The following is an 18,168-nucleotide window of genomic DNA, read 5'->3' as shown; positions in this document are numbered from 1 at the left end:
GTTAAGGGTCTGTAGGTAGGTAAATCTTCAATGCTTTCAACGAATTTCCCTTTTCTTAAAAATTCTGTGAAAACCATCTTTTAAAACTTCTTGCTTCAAAGTAATTTTAGAAAAAGAGGGAACAAAAGCCAGAGGTGGTGGTAAAGGCTATAGCCAAATTGAAGGGTCGCAGCAGCATAGGAGGTAGGAGGCTCAGAAGAAAGCCAGGCAGAAAACATCAAAACCTCTGGAGACTATGCATGCTCCTTGTGCTTCTCTTGAAGCCTGACGCCAGCGGTGAGTCCAGCACATCTATGGTCCTTCAGTCTTGCGGTCTCCAGATCCCTCAGTCCCATATTACAAAAATTAACAGCACCTTAGCAGGTTCTACCTGGAATATACGCACTCATATTGTGGAAAGCTTGGAGATGCATTTCTTCCCAAAACTCTTCATGACTAGAGCTGTATCTAGGTAAGAAACACTTCAGAATAGGAAGGCATCCAGATTTCATTATTCAGTTTTGGTAGAGTTGGGAAGTGAGTTATTCATTTAAAATTATTCTTTATTATCTTCCCACCATTTGCCTTTTTTGTTTGAATGCTATTTATAAAATTTTGTAAACTAAATATTAAAACGAGGAAATAAGCAATAATCAAAGTAGATGTCAACGGCCTGGAAAAATGTGCATGTCAAAACGTGGTTTCACTTAATTACCAGTATTCTTTCCACACAGCTTATCCTTTTGACTGTTAAACTTCTGGTAATAACTTTTTGGCAGACATCTTCCCATACTTGTAAACCACTACAAGGAAATAAATAGAGGCCCACACACAAATGTCCAAATGTTTAAAATGTATAACTCTAGCTAACAATCTGTCAATAAAGATTTTGCATCCTTTTTCTTTAAAAAATAGTATATAACTTCCTCATAACATAGAAGGCTGTGCTGAGTTTAGAATTTCCAGATTGTTATAGGACCAACAGGTTGTACAGTAACAGCCTACTGTGCAGTAACGTGCCAACCACACTCAGACAGGAGATTTGCAGCAGATAATAAGTTGAATGATCACAGTGTTCTGAGTGAGAACATTGGAGGAGACCCTCAACTCCATCTTTCCAAGGAGTTCTGGGCTGGAATTTTTAAGGGGATTGTGGAAGGTGAGGGGCTGGAAAATTCTGCTTGATTGGTCACTGCAAGGGGGTATGAAATTATCAGGATGTGGACACTGCGTTATTCGGTGAGTCAGTTGCTTCTGGGGACTGTCAGCACCACAGAGTCTGTAGTTTAATTGGGATGCAGATAGAACAGTTGCAGAGAACTATAAACTAGGGTCTACCTGATTCTAGGAAATAGGTAATAAATGACTATGAAAAAGCAGTTCAGAGATCTAGCTCACCTAATAATTTATTCTGAAAATGTTGCAAGTTTGGTTTATTTTTATTTCTCCCAGTCTCTTCTTCCCCTGATTAATTTTATGGCGTTTAAAAGGATGGTTCCAAGACCTCAGCATGGAGCAATATTGGCTCATCTGCTCTGGGAAAAATAGGAAGAAAAAGGTAAGAAACTCCTTGTTCAGACAGGGAATTTGGGATTTGGAATTCCAAGAGGCACTCTAGGAGCCAGAAAACTTCACAGCCTTCTCCTCCAGCAGGGTTATATAGGGCAACTTTGGAAAGGCCATTAGGAAGTGCTCCACTGTGTTGGTCCCAGAGCAAGGGCCACTCTTTCTACCTTCACTCCTTCTTTCTGAAGCTGAGAGTTTGCTCTGTCCAGTGAGCAGTAAAAGCTTGTCCTTGCAACTCCTACTCTCTAACATTCCTTCTTCCAGATTTTACTTGGCTTCTTCTCCTGCTTTTGGATGGCTCTATCTACTGGTGTTGGAGAATTAAGAGATTTCTGCGACTTGAGGATTCCAAAAGATTATTTATCCCTCTCCCTCCACTATGCTTATGCATCCAGGTATATGATCACTTGGATATTACAGAGATTGTTTGCCTTTAGTCTCTGCCTTCTGGCCCCAGAATTAAACCTGTCTTATCTCTGAATGGATTCATTCTGGAAAACTCCCAGATTTCAATGAAGTCCAGCCAACAAATAGATACCTTTTGGTGGAATCATCCAGATTACCCATGTACAAAGTGAGGCATCCTAGAAGCTCAGGCTCCTTCTCTTTCTTCTCTCTTCTTCTTTACCTTAACAAGTTTGCTACTTTTTATTTTCTTTTTTTTGTAAGAGAAAGGTAAATATTTTTGAGAGCTATCGCTTTCAATTCAGCAAAATGGACCAAAAAATAATATGATAAAACCATTCATCTAAAGACAATGTCTTGGTGCTATTTAGTTGCAGACTTCTTATTCTATGTGGTTTATGCATTTATTTTAATAATTTAGTTGCACCTACACATAATAACATCAGTATTTTTCCATATTGTCGGAAACTCACTATTATAATTCTTAATAGTTGCTAATGTGCAGATATCATCCCTTGTTTTTGCCGAATTATGGTTTAGTTATTTACTTCTGTTTAACGGGCATTTAATATATCTGATTTCTATGTATTCTCTTTTTTCTTTTAAGTTGTGTAGCTGCAAAGCCCCGATGAAAGCTTTGAAGGTAAATCTCCTCATGAAAACTTAACTAAAAAAGTCCTTCCCCGGAATTCACTGGCATGTCTAGGTAAAGAATCAAATACAATTCCCCACTGAATTCAATGTGGGATTGTTTTGAAAATAAAAGAGTATTGTCTTTCAACCATTATGTTAAAGATTAACTTTCAAAGTGCTCTAAAAGCTGATAAAGGAAAAGCATTCCTTGGGTTCATAAATAAAATATTACTGTGTGTCTCAAAATTAAATCTGCAAGACATCAAAACATGATTTCTCTTTAGAATATGTAATCTATACATATGATGCAATTCAACAGATTATAAGGTTGATTATCACTTATGTAAAATGCTTAAGATGGAAAAGTTTTGGATTTTTGATTTTTTCAAATTTTGGTATATTTGCAGTATACTTATTGGTTTAACATCCCTAATACATATCCTAATACATATCCTAAAATATCCCATATTTTAGGATATGCTAGAATTATTTGCTAAAATTAATGCTCCAATTAACATTTTCTTTCAATGTCATGTTGCTGCTCAAAAACTTTTGGATTTTGACCCTTTTTAAAAAAAATTCTTATTTTTTTATTTTTGTGGGCACATAGTAGGTGTATATATTTGTGGGGTGCATGAGATGTTTTAATACACGTTTTGGTGAAAAGTAATTCTGATAATTACGTGCCCTCATTATCTTGTCTTTATGGTTTTTCTGAATATCATATAGTTAACAAATATTTTTGGTACTCTAATTAAAAAAGCATCTTTTCAGCATTGGTTGTATCCTCACAAGCAAGGAAGGGAGAATAAATATCTCAGTAATCTGGGATTATTTATTTAAACAGCACAAATAATTTATATTATTAAGGACAAAATTTGCGTCCAAATTATCTGAAAAAATGTTTCTTTATATAGCTATAATAGATATAATTAAAAGGAAATGCTAACTCACATCAGTGTTGCTGAAAGAGACTTGGGAAGTTCTTGCTGTGATCAGTCTCTGAACTCTGGCATCTGCCTCTCCATTCTAGTGCGTCCTATGCAGGGCTGCCCTATCTCAAAAGACCTATTTTTGACATAATAAGTGGGATTTGTGCTGCTCAGAAATGCCAGCGCATCCCTACTATCAATTGATTAATTACAGCATACTCTGCTTAACACTGAAAGCCCTCCACTCTGACCCTGGCTTTTTCCAGTTTTATTTCATGTTGTTTTTAGTATCCATGTATCATATTCAGCCAAACAATTGAATTTTCAAAGCCTGATTTCTTTCTACCATTTTTTTGGTCGTTACCTTTACACAGAGTTCCTTATTTCCACTTTCATCTGGCAAAATTCTATTTATCCGGAATAACAATATTATGAGGCCATTAATTTTGAAAATGTTAAACATTTATGATTAATTTATGATTAATTCTGTGTAAAATCAAAAAAGTAGAACACAATTTGAACAACATTTTAAGATGGAAGGAAAAATACTTGGTGAGAATACTAAGGTAATTTCTTTAAAGTAGAATTTTGAGGGTAAACATCTGTGTATTAAATAGAGTGTCATGATATAAATATCAAATCCTGGGAGCTGATGTAAGGATACATAAAAAGATAAGAGTAGATGACCCAGAAATAGGTTCAGTGATATATAAGCAAGTATTAGTAATAAAGAATACAGTAAAAATTGATGGGGAAAGATTATTCAACTATAGTATTGTATAAGCTATGTTAGTACCTGCTATAAAAGTAAATTTAGAATTGCAGTTCACATTGTATGCTAACATAAACAACAGGTGTAAAGAATCCCTTTGTGCCAGGAGTTCAAGATCAGCCTGGGAGACATAGTAAAACACCATCTCTACAAAAAAAAAAAGAAAATTAGCCATGCCTGGTGATGTACCCCGTTGTCCTAGCTACTTTGGAGGCTAAGGTGGAAGAATCACTTTATTCCAGGAGTTTGAGACTGCAGTGGGCTATAATTGCAATGCTGCTCTTCAGCTTGGGTGATGGAGTGAGACTTTGCCTCAAAAACAACAGAAAGCTTTAAGTAGCTATTTTATTTCAAAAGTATAATTCTTTCTTCTACAATTAATAAATTTACATATGACTAGGGCAGATGTATCAGGCAGAGATTGTTCTCCACTACTTATATCTCAAGAAAAATGAAAGAAACTTACAAGGAAGCTCTAAGAAAAACATTTTTTTTCATCATTCTGGACTTTGAGATTTTAATTCTTTAAACTGATTTCCTGTCTGGGTGGTGGATATCATCCTGGAACTTAATTTGTTCAAAAACCTCACATAATCTGATATTTTAAAAAACATGAAATTCATAGGATCCATAAATTACTGTGCCTTAAGAGTCTTCAGAAATTCAAGGATAATTTCTGTGGGATCTCAGGCCTTCTGCATTGTTGGGAGTGAGACTCACAGCACTGGGTTGCCGACGTCTGTTAACAGGTCTGGACAAAGAATGATGTCAGCCCAGATAATTCTAAGGAAGGCTTTCTGCTTTGTTATAAGGAGGGTAATCATTGAAGTCTCTAGACAAGCTCACGATCATCATTCCAGCATATGCAATTACATCAGAACGGTTTCAGTATGCTCCTGGTTTATGAATCTTCATCTGTCTCTTTTCCATATTCCTTTTTTATTATTTCTTTATTTATTTTTTGAGATGGAATCTTGCTCTGTCACCCAGGCTGGAGTGGAATGGTGCAATCTCGGCTCACTGCAACCTCCGCCTCCCTGGTTCAAGCACTTCTCCTGCCTCAGCCTCCTGAGTAGCTGGAGTTACAGGCACCTGCCACCATGCCCGGCTAATTTTTTGTATTTTTAGTAGAGAGGGGTTTCACCATGTTGGCCAGGCTAGTCTCGAACTCCTGACCTCAGATGACCCGCCCCCCTGGACCTCCCAAAGTGTGGGATTACAAGTGTGAGCCAGTGCACCTGGCCCTTTTTCCGTATTCCTAAATGTTTTCTCATAATTTGTTCCTTACATACTTCTTTGCTGGAATACTCAGACCCTTCTTTGCCACTCGTAAACTACAATGAGGGTCCAATTCAAGTATCATAGGAATGGTTCAAGTAAACTTTTCTATAACTAGCCAAGAAAATAAATTGTTAATACACAGTGACTAGGGAAGCCCAGAGGAAGTGCTGCTAGGTCAGTCACAGGCCCCAGGGCAGACAGTCCATGGGTTATACTTAAAAGACACTCTGTGACCCCAGACGGGGAGAACTTTTCAGGCAGAGACTCACAGGTGCAATTGATGAGAGAGGATAGACCATGAAGTGCATTGGAGAAATTGCCAGAAATTGGGTAAAACTGGATCAAAGGAATGTGACCTCGTGGTCTCCCCATGGGACTGAGAATGTTAGAGTGCAACGAGTGAGTCTCCGTGGGGGTGGGACCCTCCTAGCCAGGCTCGGGATATAATCTCCTGGTGTGCTGTTTGCTAAGACCATTGGAAAAGCACAGTATTAGGGTGAGAGTGACCTGATTTTCCAGGTGCCATCTGTCACAGCTTCCCTTGGCTAGGTAAGGGAATTCCCTAACCCCTTGCACTTCCTGGGGGAGGCAATGCCTCCCCTGCTTTGGCTCATGCTCAGTGCACTGCACCCACTGTACGACAAGCCCCAGTGAGATGAACCTGGTACCTCAGTTGGAAATGCAGAAATCACCCGTCTTCTGGGCCGCTCATCCTAGGAGCTGTAGGCTGGGGCTATTCCTATTCGGCTATCTTGGAACTGCCCCTCGGTTATCCCATTTATAACCATATGTTATATGTTTATATGTTTTCTCTTTCTTGATGGACCCTGAATCTTACTTTCATTTGAATAAATGCTCTATATCTATCTATCTGTCTACTTACCGATCTATCTATCTAAATCCTTAAAGACCAGTGAAAAAAACAAGTACCATAAAATATACATGGTATGATTTTACTTATAAAAAGTTCAAAATTACAAAAAGCCAAAATATCAAACATGTAAATCATATAGCCATGTGTGATAAAATTATAAAGAATAACAGAGGAAATAAAGATAAACATAACATTTAAGAAAGTGAACAAGCACAACTGTCATTAGTGCATGGAGAACCCAAAGATATTGGAAACGTTATTTTCTTCATATGGTTAGTAGGTTCACAGATATTCGTGTCATTGGCATTTTTCTCAATACTTGTGTGTTACATTATAGTCTTTTATATAAATAAAATATTTTTGATTAAAAAATAATTATTTCTTATGCTATAGAGGGATTAATTTATAAAAGTGTAATTTAATCAGTGTACCAAAGACTGTGCTGAGATAATGATCGTCTCAGCCTTGGGAGGCCAGGCAGGGTGTGAGACCTCTGGCTTGAAGCAGTTGTGCATATTCCCCAGTGTGCTCTATGACAAACTGATATTTTCTTATGTGTGAAGCGACATGAACAGATTAGATTTGATTCACCGATCATGCCAGAGGAGAGTTTTATGATGTTTGTCTATTCTCCTTGGATTTAATACTGAGTTTGATTCTTCCACTTCAGAATAACCTCGTATAATTATTATTTTTTTTATTCTTAATCCATGGCAAGAAAATAAAAGAAAACATATACACAACAAGTATATGAATGCTCACATAACTGTATATAATATCTAGCTTCATTTCTAATATACTAATTTTAAAATTCATCAATATACCCATCATGATTCTTTCTGAGTGACATATCACACAAATTCAATATGGGTTCTCTAAAGAATCCTCTTAGGCTACTTGTTTAAAAGCCTCTGAAGCTGCCTGCACTGTTAGGGCTGCAACAGAAATCTTTCTCTTCACTTCTCCCCTAGCCTTGCAAGGGTCCACTTTGCTTTCAATTTCAAACAGAGCATTAGAAATTCCTGGAAATGACTCCTCTGAATACTTGCTGTGGCTGCTTGGAGCATAGATGACATGCCTGTCGATAAAGCAGTATGCTGTTTACTAGTTGCCCAAATGATATAGAAGAGAAACACAAGAGCACTCTACAATTCTAACATTGAATATTTCTAATTTAACTATTTGAACCAGCCACTTGTCAACTGAATTTCCACATTCAATCATCTCTAAAGAGACATCTGACCGGGCACGGTGGCTCAATCCTGTAATCCCGGCAATTTGGCAGGCCAAGGCAGGTAGATCATGAGGTCAAGAGTTCAGGACTAGCCCGGACATCATGGTGAAACCCTGTCTCTACCAAAAACACAAAAAATTAGCCGGACACGGTGGCACACTAACTAACTTAAGTGGTAAGTGGTTCAGTGCTACAACAGTAACAATGATATAGTAATGACAGGAATCATGCTCGGTATTAAAGTATTTTACAAATTTTCTAATTCTTTTTTTTTATTATTATACTTTAAGTTTTAGGTACATGTGCACAACGTGCAGGTTTGTTACATATGTATACATGTGCCATGTTGGTGTGCTGCACCCATTAACTGGTCATTTAGCATTAGGTATATCTCCTAATGCTATCCCTCCCCCTCCCCCCACCCCAAAAGTCCTGGTGTGTAATGTTCCCCTTCCTGTGTCCATGTGTTCTCATTGTTCAATTCCCACCTATGAGTGAGAACATGCAGTGTTTGGTTTTTTGTCCTTGCGATAGTTTGCTGAGAATGATGGTTTCCAGCTTCATCCATGTCCCTACAAAGGATATGAACTCATCATTTTTTATGGCGGCATAGTATTCCACACATATGTTTTTTGCAGCACTATTCACAATAGCACTTGTTTGTGATTAGCCAACCTTCTACTGTGCTTTTTTGTCCTTTTTAAAAGTCCACACTGCCATGTTAGAATACATAACATAAAACATGAAGAATCATCAAAAACAATCTTGTAATGTTTCACATGACCACGGCAGAAGAATGTTTTATAGAACGGGCTAAGACAGTTCATGGGATAGACCTAGAAGAGAAGGACAAACATAGAAGTAAAGAGATAAAGCCAGGAGCGGTGGCTCATGCCTGTAATCCCGTAAATTTGGGAGGCTGAGGTGGGAGGATTGCTTGAGGCTTGGAGTTGTAGACCGTCCTGGACAACATAGGGACACCCTGTCTCAACAAATTAAAGTACAAATATCACTTGGGCATTGTGGCACGTGACTGTAATCCTAGCGATTTTGGAGGCTGAGGTGGGAAGATTGAATGAGCCCAGGATTTTGGGGCTGCAGTGAGCTAAGATTGCACCACTGAACTCCAGCTTGGGAGAAAGTGTGAGAACTGTCTCTTAACAACAACAACATAAGAGGGGATGATGTGTAAGTTAAAAATATGCTGCCACTGGCCAACCAATCAAATTGTTTAAAACATGCTCTTACTCCCAAATCAGACCCTTTGATAATCCCTGGACAGAAAGATAGAGCCATTTCTGGTTGTCCAATGACCTAACCCCTTCTGCAATACATATAAGATCAACCTGGCGATAGTCAATGTTTGGCAGAATAAAGTTGCAACAGTCAAGATTTAGGAGGGAGAAAACCTCTAAATATAAAAATGGGAAAATGAATAAATAAATATGTTTATTATATACATTATCTAGAGAGAGAGTTACTCGGTTTTGTGTATACATGAACGAAAATATATTTAAAATAAGAAAGGGAATAGAATTATACACACAAAACTATAACCATGATTTTATAATTTTCTGATGAAATTAGGGAGATATTTATTTTCTGTTGTGGCTTTCTTGATCTTTACATTTTCTAAAATAAATGTATATTCTTTCAAAATAAGAAACAAAAAGATACTGAAAATAAACACATGAAAAAATTGAATTACATTGTATGAGAAAATATTGTATTTATCATTTGCTACATATATTTTGAAATTTTCCCTTGGCTTGCAAGAAATCAACTATGATATTTTTCCACAGTACCAAAAAAAGAGGAAAAGTGACATTATAAGAGGGAGTCATTTTTTATTTTCCTACCTATAAAAAGTCTATCTGGTAACCCTAAGGATCAATTAATGTTTGTTACAGAAACATTGGTTGATCATTCATGATTCGTAATAATATTGTAATGAGAAATGAATACAGTTATAACTTTATGAAAATGTACTTCTACACACAAAATAAAAATTTCAGAACAAGACTGAACTTAATCAGTCATCTCTGGAAATTGGTTCCAGGACCCTGATAGATATCAAAATTTGTGCATACTCAAGTCCTGCAGAAAAGACACGTATACATGAAAAGTAGGCATCCCCCCTTCTGTGGAATTAACAAGCTGAACGTGAACAAACCACTAAACAAATCAAATTGATCTATCAGAATAATAATACAGATTTTAGTATAAATTATTTAATATCTCATGTTTTCAAGTGATTTTCAGAATAATGTAAGTACAGCAATCTCAGAGTCTGAAAAGACTTTCTGGATTACCTTTCTCTGCCTCAGTGAGGAAAAGCAGCTGTGTATGTGGAATCTGAAGCCACATCTGACCTCCCTTGGGTTAACTGGCCATAATATAACTTACCACATGCTTAATGCCCTTTGACATCCCGGTCTTCATATTGTTAAGACAGTGATGTAGGCAATAATATAAAACAGAAAATATTTCTGAAAAACATGGCTAAGAGTCCACATGGAATGCAACAGTTTTGTTTTATTTTTTGTTTTTTAGAAAAACATTCATAATTCTCTTACTTTACATTATTCATTAGTTCTTTGTTAGCTACATCTGAGGTTCTCAGATTTGAGCTCATGCAACCAGTATCATTCTTTGATAAAAGTTCTAACATATCAAGCTAAAGGAAAAATAATTGTTGAGATTTATTCCATAGAAATAAATTTACTCACTTAAAAGCCTTTTTTTCTGGATTTATGTCCTTCCTACTTTGTGATTTTTTAACAAAATCATTTTCTGTACGTAATAGTAATATTTGAAAATATAAGTTTGAAAACAAAAAAATTTGGCAATATAAAGCTTATCTTTAAAAATAAAATGTTGGCCCCCCATAATTGTGGGTTTCTTTCCTTCAATACTGTATTTCATTTTATTTTCTTAAGAGATGGAGTCTTGCTCTTTCACCAGGCTGGAGTGCAGTGGCTTGATCATACCTCACTAAAGCCTCAAACTCCTGGGCTCAAGCAATCCTCGTTTCTCAGTTTCCTAGGTACCTGGGATTACAGTGAATAATATTGTATTTTCTATCCACCTTTGCTTGCTGATGTGAAATCTACAGACAGAAAGGGCTGACTATATGTATTTTTTTAAAATTGTGGCCCGGGCGTGGTGGCTCACTCCTGTAATCCCAGCATTTTGGGAGGCCGAGGCAGGCGGATCACATGAGGTGGAGAGTTTGAGACCAGCCTGACCAAAATGCAGAAACACGTCTCTACTAAAAATACAAAAAACTACCCGGGCGTGGTGGCACATGCCTGTAATCCCAGCTACTCCGGAGGCTGAGGCAGGAGAATCACTTGAACCCCAGAGGCAGAGGTTGTGGTGAGCCGAGATTGCTCCATTGCAGTCTAGCCTGGGCAACAAGAGTGAAACTCCATCTCAAAAAACAAACAAACAAACAAACAAAAATTGTTCTTAATAGACCTGTGCAATTCAAATCAGTGTTCTTCAAGCATGAAAGGCATATTTTAAATTTCTATAATATGCAAATTAAAAACAGTAACATACATAGCTACCATATTTTTAAATCTTATAAAACGCATTCTGCTGAGGCTTATGAAAGCACAGAAACAGCTGCACGTGCCAATGGGAAAAATGGTAGTGATTTGTATTTACATTGGAATAATAATTAACTGATAAGCCCAGATATACAAACATAGGCCAGAATTTCTTCACCTTAGATATCCTAGTAATGTACTCACAGAAGTAATATCAACATTAAAATAAGATAATCTACTAATGTTTAGTAAGATGCTTGGCAAATTATAAATATTTGCCAAGTGATAACTAACAATATTCTTATTTTTAAAGCTAAACCTATTAGGAAAACAAAACATAGTGTTTATTTGTCTTTCTACAATATCTGGATGCCTGCTATGAATCAAACACTCCCTGCTTTCACAGAACTTACATTCCAAAAGTCGTGATGGGGTTGCTATTGCAATATGAATGATTCAATCTAATTGAAAATGTATCAACAAGCTCTGAGTAGCTAAACAATGAGTCATGGAATTCAAATACCAATTCTGTCACAGTGTAATTAATGAGAAACAATTATTACATTAAGAAAGTGTTAATTATTATATTCACTACTTTATGTCTTACTTTTTTATAATTTAGTTTTACTAGCAGTTAGCATTTAGAACTGGCTGATCACTTCTTATGTGCCAATTACTGTTTTGAATGTTTGTACAATACACGATTTTTAATCTTCAGAGCAATTCTGCAAGTTGGGCAGGCTAGTAGCCCTATTTCATAGATGAGATTACAAAGGGCCTGGAGTTAAATAACTTGCCTAAATTCACACTAGATAGTTTTAGGATGAAATGGGAGCTCCATATTGTTCTTTCAACTGCACCCTGTTGACAAAAGAAAAATAGGAATAACCTATAATAAGAAAACCCCTATAATTTGGATTGCAGCTGTATTCAACGTTTATGAATTTAGCATCGTGAACTCAGATTTTGTAATAGTGTATGATAAATGAAACACAGAATACCTGTTAACAGCTCCCATAAACAGATGAGACAATCAAAGGAAACATAATTTCAATAAAATGCTATGGGTTTCTCAATCAAATTCTCAAGAAGGCGTTCCTACAAATACAAAAATTGATGTGGCTACACATATGTAAATACACACACAGGCACACACAGTTCTCTTTCTCTGTATCATGTGTTAACACCCTGTATCCTTTGATACAGGGGAAAGAAGTCATACAAGAAAAGCAGGATGAAGATATGTCTCTTTCTTAGATTTCAAAGTTTTGGTTGAGAAATTCAACATTCAGCTTAATTTACTTAGTGAGAGGTTACTATTATTATGTGCAACTCACTGCTCAGGTGTTTCAGGAATTGTAAACATCATATAGAGACACAGACTGAATCTTTACTATCATTTGGAGAAAATGAAACAAATATAGAAATACTCAAGGAAGAAAAAGTGTGTCCTAAACAAGCCATAATTCAAATGATGAGGCATTTTGTCAGGGAGCAAAAACATCATTTTTCTTTTAAAGATAGAAAATCAGCTTCATGGAATCTGCCATATTTGAAATCTGCTTAAATTTTCATGCTCATTGTTGATTTTTTACCCACATAAAAAATTAGAAAGAATTGTAAACAATAAGGAAACAATTCTCCCAATATTTCCTTGAAGATAACATAATTATTATACTAATTGATTAACTCCCTTTAAGTTTTTCCTGTATTTGTTAAATAAAATTAATGAAATTACATTTACAATTTTACATCCTTTCTGCTTACTTCATATTTTGTTATAAATATCTTATATTGTATTTCTAATAATCGATTTTTTTTTTTTTTGGGATGAAATCTCGCTATGTTGCTCAGGCTGGAGTGCAGTGGCTGGGTCTTAGCTCCCCTCAACCTCCGCCTCCAGGGCTCAAGCCATTCTCCTACCTCAGCCTCCAGAGTAGCTGGGATTACAGGTGCCTGCCACAGCACCCGGCTAGTCTTTTATTTTTGTTTGTTTGTTTATTTATTTATTTATTTATTTATTTATTGTATTTTTAATAGACACAGGATTTCACTATGTTTGCCAGGCCGGTTTCAAACTCCTGGCCTCAGGTGATCTGCCCGCCTCGCCCTCCCAAAGTACTGGGATAACTGTCATGAGTCACCGCGCCAGGCCTCTAATGATCAATTCTACTTATTATAAAATGTTCAAATTGGTGAATATCAACTTACCTAGCAATTTCTCTTCTCTTAGGAACAGGTTATTTTGAAATACTTGCTATTATCATTTTAGAACTCAAGTCTTTTTCAAAGCAGTCTTTCTTTTCCAAAATTGAGACTTTTTCTTAAGAAATAATTCAAGAAATGAAAATACTACAATAAAGTATAGAACTTTGTGACAGCTCTTGGACACTTTAGCAATATATAACTATCACTTTCAAAAAGGTTAATATAATTCACAATATTATCAGAAAAGCATATGCTTCAGTGTACCAACTAGAGCAATGGGCGCTACCAAGCTATAAATTGTTATGCTACTGTGAGCAGCAGAGCAATAGCAAAAGGGTTCCATCTAATCATTTCAACATGGAAGCAAACTTTTTATTAGGATTTCTTGCTAATATCAACATATTCAGCTAAAATATTTTTCATTTCCTGGGGAATGATATAAAATATTAATAGGTATGAGAAAATACACTATCGCTATGGAATGCAATAATTATTACATGAGATAAACACAGGGTTTCACAGAAAGATAAAGTCTTTGAATGTTCACAAAGAGATTCTCAGATTATTTGAATGATAAAAAAAATTTAATAAACTTAGAGTTGACCTTGAACAACGTGGTGGTTGGGGTGCCGAGATCGCATGAAGTCAGAAATCAGCATGTAACGTTTGACTTCCTCAAAACTTAGCTATCAATAGCCTACTGTTGACTAGAAGCCTTACTGATAATGTTAACAGTTGATTAATGCATATTTTATATGTTATATGTATACTGTATTTCTACAATAAAGATAGCTAAAGGAAAGAAAATGTTATGAAGAAAATGAAAAGAAAAATATATTTGCTATCACTAACGGAATAGTAAATATAATTAGTGGAAGTGGATCATTATAAGGGTTTTCATCCTCATCTTCATGTTGATTAAGCTGAGAAGGAGGAGAAAGAGAAGGGGTTGGTCTTGCTGTCTCAAGGGTGGCAGAAGCAGAAGAAACTCCAATTATAAATGACTCACATAGTTCCAGTGTTATTCAAGGATCAACAGCATGTGTAAGTCAAAAGTTTTAAAACTATATTCTCTTTCATTTTCTAAATAAAATTAAAGTAACATTACAAAAAAATTAATGGGAAATTCCTGAGAATTTCAGGCAGGTAAATTGGGGCAGTGGGGTTAGAAACTACATACAAGATAAACCATCATACTATTGGAATTCCTATAGTTCACATATGTAATTTACACATATATCATGAGAGAGGCAGTGCTTAGAGATGTAGCAGAAAAGGTAGCATAGAGTAGTTCAAGATGGGGCCTTAATGCACAGCTGAAGAATCTGTATTGATTATTTATTGATTTGGACATAAAATGAATACTGCTAGGAGAAGAGATGAAATGAAAGTACATATATATTCTGAAAGGAGTACAGATTTCCTGACGGAAAAGTAAAAACAAGCAATATTTTTCTTTGAGACGGAGTCTCGCTCTGTCGCCCAGGCTGGAGTGCAGTGGCATGATCTCAGCTAACTGTGAGCTTCGCCTCCCAGGTTCACGCCATTTTCCTGTCTCAGCCTCCCAAGTAGCTGGGACTACAGGCGCCCGCCACCACGCCAGGCTAATTTTTTATGTTTTTTTTAGTAGAGGCGGGTTTTCACCATGTTAGCCAGGAGGATGGTCTCGATCTCCTGACCTCGTGATCCGCCCACCTGGGCCTCCCAAAGTGCTGGGTTTACAGGCGTGAGGCACCGCGCCCAGCCAAAAACAGACAATATTAAAGACACTTCTAAGCACTAAGAAAGAAATCAAATGGTTCTGTGTGAAAGACAGTGAGAGATATCATCAGCTTAATTATTCATATTATAAGTCATCCTGTTTCTTTAAAGGTGATATTTTTAAGGATATTACTTACAATACCTTTTTCTTCAAAGTATCAACTGCCTACTGTGTCTTAATAAGTATTCTAAGCCAATGCAGAATTGAACAAAAGAGACAGATTTTCTTGTACCTAAAGAGCTAATGAAGTTGTAGGGTGAGAAACACAAGTCAACAAGTCAAAATATAACATTCAAAAAGTAAAGCTTGCCCAGTGGCTCCAGCTTGTAATACCAACGGTGTTCTTAGATTAAATTCTTACATTATAATACGAATTAATTGGCTGGGTGTGGTGGCTCATGCCTGTAATCCCAGCACTTTCGTAGGCCGCGGGGGCAGATCACTAGAGGTCTGGCGTTCCAGACAAATCTGGACAACATGGTGAAAGCCCCTCTCTACTAAAAATGAAAAAAAAAAAAAAATAGCCAGCGACAAAGCCAGACTCCTTTCAAAATAAATAAATAAATAAATAAACAAAAACTTCTGTTTTGAAGAAACTTAATCATCTATGTTAACACCCACTTACGCCCTTTGAAATGCAATCAGTTGGAAGAAAGGAGTGTGGTCTTCAGAGATTTATAAACGGACACTTCAGGAGCCAAGCTCATTTTTTCCAGAGCCCACAGAGTAGCTTTGCAACTGGCCTTGGAGACTTCCAAAAGCTACCAGCACTGCACTGTGAGACTCTCATTCCTGAGCTGAATTCATCCTATTCGACAGCAAGCTTTGGTGAGAACATAGATATATTTCTGAGGTAAGTATACAATTTTCAGAGTAGGAGCTACTGTTAGGTTACAAACCAAAACAAAATTTGGGGACTTTAATTTATCTGCAAACTTGATTATTTTTAGATGAAATGATCTCATTTTCTGAGTTTTAAAAATGGCTCCATTTCTTTTTTAAAATTAATTTAAACATAATCCATAAGTTTATGGATTAAACATGGGCCACCATGTCCAGCTATTTATTTATTTATTTATTTATTTGTTTGTCTGTTTATTTATTTTGAGATGGAATCATGCTCTATTGCCAGGCTGGAGTGCAGCGCTCTCTTGGCTCACTGCAACCTCCGTCTTCCAGATTCAAATGACTCTCAGCCTCAGAGTAGCTGGAAATATAGGCGCCCGCCACCGCACCCAGCTAATTTTTCTATTTTTTTTGGTAGAGACGGGATTTCGTTATGTTCGCCAGGATTGTCTCCATCTCTTGATCTTGTGGTCCGTCTGCCTCGGCCTCTGAAAGTGTTGGGATTACAGGCGTGAGCCACCGCGCCAGACCTATTTTTTTTAATTTATATATGTATTTTTAGAGATGGGATTATCGAGACATTTTGCCGTGTCTCCAGTCTAGAGCTCCTGAGCTCAAAAAACCTGCCTGACTTGGCCTCCCAAAATGCTGGGATTACAAGCTTAAGTCACCTTGCCTGGCCTAGGTTTTTATTTTTATTTCTATTTTAGCAAAACATACATTTAAAATGCTTACTTATTGTCTAGTGCCTAGTTTATTTTATTTTTTTTTTTGGAGACAGAGTCTTGCTCTGCTGTCCAGGCTGGAATGCAGTGGCGCCATCTAGGCTCACTGCAAGCTCCACCTCCCGGGTTCAGGCAATTCTCTCACCTCAGCCTCCCAAGTAGCTGGGACTACAGGCACCACCACCACACCCCGCTAATTTTTTTGTATTTTTTAGTAGATACGGGGTTTCACCATGTTCACCTGGATGGTCTCTATCTCCTGACCACGTGATCTGCCCATCTCGGCTGCCTCTGCCTCCCAAAGGGCTCGCATTAGGGGCGTGAGCCACCGTGCCCAGCCTCGGTGGTCAGAACAACGCTGGATTAATTGAATTTTTTTTTAAAAAGTAACTAAATATTGACTCCTACCTCAAAACACACACAGTCATTTCCAAATAGATTCAAGTCCTGAAGGTAAGGGGAACATGATACAATATTCTCATAAGGATTTCTTAACCAGGACAAAAATTAACAATTAAAAAAATTTAGTTGGTTTATATTAATGATGACTTCTGTGTTTCAAAAAACATGATACAAGAATTGCAATGCAAACCATTAGTGGAGAAAGATATTCACCCGAACATATATAAAATAAAATACAATACATGTGCATGATGAATACTTAAAATGTATTTTAAGTATTTTTCCAGATTCTTCCAGATTGGCATAGAATAAACTTGGATGGCAGAGTCAATGATGAGATTAGCTGTGGAAATGGGAAACCATTTTTTGGAGGACAGTAGTAATGCTGTGAACTTATGAAAACAAAGAAGTATTCAGTAGCAACTAAAATGTGTCTCCATAAGATTATTTTACAGATGCGTATCTGAAATCTGGGAGAACATTCTACTAGTGTTCTCTAGTGAAAAGATACAGCTGGAAGGAAGAAGGGAGGGAAGATGAAGGACAGAGAAACAGAATGTATTTGAGAGAAAATGCTATTTAGACTAAAATAGAATACTGCAGATACCACCATAAAGTGGTTAAGGTGCGTCTTTAGCAGCAGAAATGGCAGAAAATACCACAGTAAAGAGATCTACAATTGGATTGTTAGTTCTGGCTTTTATTCTGTCAATGTTGTGGCTTCTAAACACATCAGTAATCTCCTTTGATCCATGTGCTAATTAACAACCCACACTCTGCCCCTTCTCCCGGATTCTTTCATCATTTTAAACCCAATCTAATTCTAATCCACCTGGTCACTGTAGCACATGTAATCATCTAAGAATTTTAAAAATATTTTTGATGAATAAATGAAAAATTAGCTAGGTGTAATGGCATAAACCTCTAGTCCTTTTTACTTTGAAAGCTGAAGTGGGAGGATTACTTGAGCCCTGGAATTCAAGGCTGCGGTGAGC

This window comes from Nomascus leucogenys, unplaced genomic scaffold (genome assembly GCF_006542625.1).
Source record: "Nomascus leucogenys isolate Asia unplaced genomic scaffold, Asia_NLE_v1 001611F_30124_qpd_obj, whole genome shotgun sequence".
Taxonomy (NCBI): Eukaryota; Metazoa; Chordata; class Mammalia; order Primates; family Hylobatidae; genus Nomascus; species Nomascus leucogenys.
The sequence above is the reverse complement of the archived record's forward strand: the minus strand, read 5'-3'. Positions refer to the sequence as shown.